Source organism: Berghia stephanieae, chromosome 7, assembly GCF_034508935.2.
Source record: "Berghia stephanieae isolate SIO BIC M18660-M18661 chromosome 7, UCSD_Bste_1.3, whole genome shotgun sequence".
Taxonomy (NCBI): Eukaryota; Metazoa; Mollusca; class Gastropoda; order Nudibranchia; family Aeolidiidae; genus Berghia; species Berghia stephanieae.
Window position 1 is genome coordinate 78,513 of NC_088366.1, and position 7,500 is coordinate 86,012.

A 7,500-nucleotide genomic window follows, 5' to 3' on the forward strand; every position below is an offset into this window, starting at 1 on the left:
GTTTCTTTCTGTTTTCACCCAATAAAATATATAAAACATTATATCGTTTTATTATCAAACTTGGTGCATGATAAGATTCGTGATGTATGTTATTATCTCTCTCATTTTTGTCCAGAAATAATTATCATTTGAAAAATGGAGAAAGATAAGGTCACCAGTGACCCATTCGCCACAAACGACGTAGTGACGCAACCAAGTGACAGTGACGACAGCTCGCCGCGTGACATAGCGGCGATGCTGAACGAGTTGAACAAACAGTGGGAAGCACGGTTTGACTCACTTGCGGAGCTTGTGATGAAGCGTAAGAATGTGGATGGAGAGAAGAAGACGAAGGATAAAAGAATAAAACTGGGTCACGACAACAAACACTGGAGTGATGACAGTGATAGTGATGACGTTGATAACGGTGGGAAAGACGAATCAAACTTGGAAGAAGAAGAGGATTTGTTGTGTAGTAATCGAGAAACGATTAGGAGTGAGGAGAACAATGATGAGAGTGATAGTTTTTTGAGGAGTTTGAAGGATGAATTCAATGAGGAAGAAAAAGTTGGAGGGAAGGTGAGGAACGACCTTGCAAAGGTGGTGAAAGGCCGGTTTTTAACCAAACTCAATCCCGAAATGTTGAAAAAGAGATTGGAAGCTCATCTTAGACCAGAAAATTGTGACAATTTGGTGGTGCCAACAGTTAATAAAGAAATTTGGAGACACTTACCTAATAAGGCAATTAAAGGAGATATCAGTTTAGTTAAGATCCAAAGGAGTGTAGTCAAGGCGGCAACAGCAATAACAACAACAACAAACTTGCTGCTTAACGAGAATGGTGCTGGGTCACTAAAAAGAGACTGCACGGATGCATTGGCTCTACTGGGACATACAACCAGGGAGTTGTCTGTCTTCTTCTTCTTCTTCTTCGTTCCCATCACATCACATGGTCAGTTCGGTCTGGTGAATGAAGCCCACAGTGGTCCTGAGGTCGTCCTCACTGCCGTACAGCTTCTTTGTGTATGGGGTTGGGTCAGGCCAGAAGTTCCTTCTCAACTGGTTGTACCTTGGACATTCCATTAGGACATGATGTCCATTTTCATTTTCAAGTCCGCAGTCACATTGTCCAGAGGCACCTGCTCTGGACATCCTCCACATATGTTCCTTTAACTGGTTGTGTCCAGTTCTCAGTCTGAAGATAATGACCTGTTCCTTTCTGTCGAGCACCTTGATTGGGTCATTCATGTTGTATTCTGGGTGCTTCTCTCTCCATCTCTGAGACTGGATAAATTTGGCCATTTTGTTAATTTCTCCTGTTGAGTACGTTGGGGAGGGTTGCTGCATGCGACTGCCTGACTTTGCCATTTGGTCAGCGATCTGATTTCCAAGTATCCCACAGTGTCCTGGAATCCACTGCAGTACAATGTTGGTAAACTTGCTTAGCTTCATGAGGTCTTCCACCAAGGCGTCTATATCATCCGCAAAGGACATCATTATATCCTCCAGAATTTTCTTAGCATCTGTTAAAATCACTATGTGTCTTGGTTTTTCATTTTTTGAGAGGATTTGCTTAACAGCTTCATGGATTGCATCTGCCACTGACTTGTAGATTGAAGTGCGAGTACCAGTCGGTTTGCTGATCTCCTTTTGTTGACCATTTGTGTGCTCGATGTGCACTCCCAGGCCCCCGCACGTGTGTTCTTTATTGCATGAACCATCTGTATAGATTCTTGTCCATTTTTTTCAGGGTAGTTTTGATCTATGCACTTCTGTACAGACTTCTTGATTTCTTCGCTGTGTTTTTGTTTTGTTGAAATGTCACCAACGGAAGTCTTGATTTTCAAGTGATTTTGCCTTTTCCAAATTGGTACTCTGATATTTGCTTTGCATTTTTGGGTCATTACTTCGTCAAGTTCGTGATCTTTTTCAATTTGCTGGGCTCTTTCAATAAAGTGTGATCTTTTCAGCCGCCTAGTTTTCTTTTGTTGCGCTCTAGCGTGAAGAGGCTGATCTGTCATTGTTTTCACGTCTGTGTATTGTTTCAAAATTTTTGATTCCCTTCTTTCTGATAGAGTTGTAAGTCTGATAGAGTTGCAAAGCAAGGGGGGTGCCTTCCCCCGTCCAAAGTGGCAACCAAAACCCAAGTTTGTACAGAACAAGAAAAGCCACCCACAGAAATGGAAGAACAATTACAAACAATACGTTTGGTGAGTGACTGGATAGAAATTTTACCTGAAGTTCTATCATATTTGAAATCAAAAATTAATAGTTTTAAAGGAGGACAAATATCTTTATTTGTAAAATATTGGGAAAAGTTAACATTCAACAAATCAATTTTACAATCTGTTAAAGGAGTGTTGGTGGAGATTGATTGTAGACTTCTAGATTTGCATAGTTATTCTAGACCATATGCCTCCATAAAGTGGAATAAAGAAGAATGTAGCATTATAGATTTGGAAGTTAAAAAGGTATTAGACAAAGAAATAATTTCTAAATGCGATCATGTAGTAGATGAAGTAATTTCTAGCATATTTTCAAGAAAGAAAAAGGATGGTTCTTTTAGAATGATTCTGAATTTAAAGCCTTTAAATACTGTCGTTACATATAAGAAATTTAAAATGGAAACTTTAGAAGCTGCACTTAAGTTGATTACGAAAGATCCTTTCATGGCATCTGTTGATTTAAAAGACGCGTATTTTTCTGTCAGCATTCATGAGAGGAGAGCTATAGGAAGTACATGAGATTTATATGGAAAGGTCAGCTGTATGAATTTAACGCTTTACCTAATGGTTTGGCCATGGCTCCAAGGGTTTTTACCAGACTCTTAAAACCAATTTTTTCATCTTTGAGAAGGCAGGGGTTTTTATCTGCATACTTTATTGATGATTCTTTGCTTGTAGCAGCGACAAAATCTGATTGTTTAAAGAACGTGTGTCTTACTCTATCTACCTTTTTAAAAGCAGGTTTTGTGGTTCATCCTGATAAGTCTATACTGGTTCCAACGCAAAAGATTCAATACCTTGGGGTGGTCATAGATTCTCAAAGTATGACAGTATGTCTCACAGAGGATAGAAAGAAGAGTTTGTTGGAAACCTGCTTGAGACTACTAAAGACGGATTATCCAGTTATAATAAGAGATATAGCAATTGCTGTAGGGAAAATGGTAGCTAGTTTTCCAGCAACAAAATTTGGACCGTTGTATTATAGACAGTTAGAAACAGAAAAGGATAATGCCTTGAAACTAAATAAGGGTAATTTTGATGCGACCATGGGTTTGTCAAAGAAAGCAAAATTAGAACTGCATTGGTGGATCAAAAATGTTGAAACTATGTATAATGATATTACACAATCAAAACCAACAGCGATTCTATTCACAGATGCGAGTTGCATAGTCTGGGGCTGTAAAAATGGGAATATCAGTACAGGAGGTCATTGGTCCTTGGATGACAAAAATAGACACATTAACTTTTTGGAAATTAAAGCAATACTAGAATCACTTATGTGTTTTAAATCTGAATTTAAAAATAAACATATTCGTATTATGTGAGATAGTACAACAGCTATAGCTTGTATCAATCACATGGGCACAAACCATTCTGTGGAAAATAATGAAATAACTTTTCAGGTATGGAAATGGTGCATGGATCACAATATATGGATCCGTGCAGCACACATTCCTGGGAAAAAGAATACTGTTGCGGATAGAGAGTCACGTATCACTAATTGGGATTCTGAATGGAAGTTAAATCCCCTTGATTTGAAAGTAGCTTTAAAACATTTGATTATTGAACCAGAAATTGACCTGTTTGCAAGTGAGGCTAATGCTCAATTTGAACAATTTGTATCATATAAATGGAATGAAAACGCAATAGCAATTGACGCTTTCTCAATGTGTTGGAAATATAAAACGTGTTATGCTTTTCCCCCTTTCAGTGTCATTGCCAAGGTGTTGCAAAAATTATTCAGGAAAAAGCGACAGGAAATATGGTGGTACCCGATTGGCCGACTCAATTCTGGTACCCACAAATCAACAATATTGCTTCCAAACCCCCAGTTCGTCTTCCTTGTCGAAGAGATCTTCTAATTCTACCATCGTCCCCGGGAACCACCCATCCTCTAATTCTACGGAACAAATTAGACCTTCTTGTTTTCAAGGTTTCGGGCCTCAATATAATTTCATCCGAGCTAGCTCAACAGTCAGTAGATCTCATTTTGAATTCGTGGAGGAAAAAGACTATTAAATCATACAACATTTACATTAAGAAATGGATATAATTTTTAAAAGTTCAACATAATCCTCCTGTCACAATTCATGTTTTTGCTAAATTTTTTTAGTGATTTGTTTCAACAAGGTTTTAGTTATAATACCATAAATATTGCCAGGAGTGCCGTTGCTGCTCATTTATCATCTTACGGATACATGGAATTTTGAACTCATAAAATTATAGTAAGACTGCTTAAAGGAGTCTTTAACAAAAGACCAGCATTACCAAAATACAATGAAACATGGAATGTCGATTTAGTTATTGATCATCTATCTGGATGGCCGGATGTTATTGATGTGTCTTTGAAACAATTGACTCTGAGACTTGTTATGCTTTTATGTCTTTTATCAGCTCAGGGAGGTGACGCTTTACATAAAATATCGGTTGATGTTATAACATTATATGATGACAAATGTGTGATTGTCCATTCATCGTTATTAAACACATCTTTACCAAAGAAGCATTCTAAACCAATTGAATTAAAAAGGTTTGAGAATGAGCGTCTATGTGCGATGGCACACCTTAGACATTATCTGAATGGGACAGAAAATTTAAGAATTTCTAAACAATTGTAGATTTCTTATGTAAAACCACATAAACCTATTGCACGCAGCACTTTGTCTCGATGGGTGAAATCAGTTCTCAAACTTTCAGGAATTGATACGACTATATTTACAGCTCACAGTACACGTGCAGCTGCCACTTCTGCTGCTTTAATTCGAGATGTCCCATTAAGAAAAGTATTGGACACTGGAGGTTGGTCTAGTGAAAGTACATTTGCCAAGTTTTATGAGCAATTTGTTCAAAAACCCTCCAGGGGTGACAATGTATTTTCTCAAGCTATTCTTGATAACAAACGTTAATTATGTTTGATAAAAATACAATATGAAAGCTGCAGTAAGCAACCCTTGTAATTATTCTAGGTTGCATCATTTGTAATATAGTATTATTTGCAACAGCCATGATGTTCTTGACATGTTATAAAATAGCTTTTGTTTACTATTATTTTTTGGTTTCTGATTATGTTTTTGGTTCTTCAATAATAAGTTTTATTGAAAATTATGTTTTCTTTGTTGATTATTATGGTGTAAGCATGTTGCTTCACATTTGGCTAAAATCTCATGTGATGCCTTCCACCAATCAGTGATGTATTATTAATCAAAGATTAAACTAGACTTACCTTTAGGGAATTTGACGTTTAATATGGATTATTAAGGTCAACTGATCGGGGAAGGTATTCACATGCCCAACCCCTTTTTTCTTATTAACATTTAGTAGTAACCCTCCCTTGGTGTACTAATTTAGTATGTGTAAATAGATTATCATGTGAATACCTTAGTTGAAATGTGTATCAACATGCGGGCTAAATACTGACTTGTGCGCATGGTCAGAGCATCTCATGTGAATACCTTCCCCAATCAGTTGACTTTAATAATCCATATTAAACGTCAACCTCCCTAAATGTAAGTCTAGTTTAATCTTTGATTAATAATGATCTTCCTTGTGCTGGCTGTCATGGTCTCAAGTGAGTAAAGAGCTACTCGACTATGCATAAAGATATGTAGAATGAGGCCCCAGAATTTACTTGTTACTATAAATGAAAAATAATTAACGATTTGTTTAAGATGAAATAAAAAAGAAAGATGAAATTTAAATGAAAGAGATATATAGTGATTGTGGTAGTTACAAATAGAAAGGTGAATATATTACGTAACTTATGATAATATGTTAGGGTCGTAAGGTTACGTTTCCAGGCAGTTGACAGGCGTGGGTGACGTTTCCAGGCAGTTGACAGGCGTGGGTGCTATATTCATCCGATAACGGACTCAGGCTCGTTCCAATTCCAGGCAAATGGGAAGGGGTTATTGTATAGTTCTTCGACAGCGGGCTCAGGTTGATCCTTGACGATTATACAGTCAAAGATAAAAGCTCCGGCGTCTTGATGGTGGAGATAAAATATCCACAAAGTCCCAAAAGATAAAAATCTTCAAATATATATGAGGAATGGAGCGACTGGCCGTCCGGCATAGATTGTAACGAGAAGTGAGTGTAGAATGTTAGACCTATCAGCTTTTATAATAAGTGGCTACGTGACAGAATGTAGAACGAAAAGTATTCACTAATTAGAAATTAATTCGAGGGAAGGCTATAAAAGGTAAGACGATCTAATATTAGAAGGTAAAGTTTATCTAAGCCTACCGAAATATAACTGGAGTGAGATGAATTCAGTTCTTAATAAAATAAAATTTAATAAGATAATTGTGATCAACCTTTACTGTGACACTGACCAAATTTCCATCTTAGCGCTGTTAGATCTAAACGCAGCCTTTGGCACCATAGATCACTCAATATTAATTACACGTTTGTCAAAGTCATTTGGAGAATCAGGTATTGCCTTAATTATAGACTAGAAACAACTGGCCTAGACAGCCAATGGTCTTCCGTCCTTAGGGAAATTCCACCCATAAATAAACAAAATAACAACCTGTGAGATCATATTCATTTTTATAAAACCATTTTTCAGTACTTTTTGAAAGGTAACAGTTATGATTCAATTCCTGCCCACCCCCCCCCCCCCCCCTTCCCATATAATTATTTGCTCTGTTTCTGAACATTTTTTGTTAATTTTATTGGGGGGGGGGGGGGGGGGGGGGGGGGGGGGGCGTCTGATGGTATAATAATAATAATAATAATAATAATAATAATAATAATAATAATAATAATAATAATAATAATAATAATAATAATAATAATAATGATGATGATGATGATGATGATGATGATGATGATGATGATGATGATGATGATGATGATGATGATGATGATGATGATGATGATGATGATGATGATGATGATGATGATAATAATAATAATAATAATAATAATAATAATAATATATATTTATTTCCATAAGTATGGCAATTTGTCATTTAGTTACACTTGTTATAACGTTAAACGATAACTGTAACATTGAACAGATATTTCACTCCTACTTATTCTCTCTCTCTCTCTCTCTCTCTCTCTCTCTCTCTCTCTCTCTCTCTCTCTCTCTCTTTCTCCCTCTCTTCGTTGTATGGCTTTGCTTATTTTCTGTCCTGTTCCTGAACATTTTTGTTAAACGAATTTATAACATCATTCATTCGCTTTTTTCTGCGTTTCTTAGCAATATTAACAAAATCTTTTTACAATAGAGAAATGGGGTATTACTATATGCAGTATTTCATAGAAATAAAATAATAGAAAATATTTTACA

General features: G+C 36.5%; 1 long non-coding RNA gene across 1 annotated transcript in view; it reads right to left on the reverse strand.

Moving 5' to 3' along the window:
• Positions 1-7,500, reverse strand: part of LOC144976083 (uncharacterized) — a 58,148-nt gene that overhangs the window by 49,769 nt on the left and 879 nt on the right. The gene's annotated exons all lie outside the window — the stretch shown is intronic.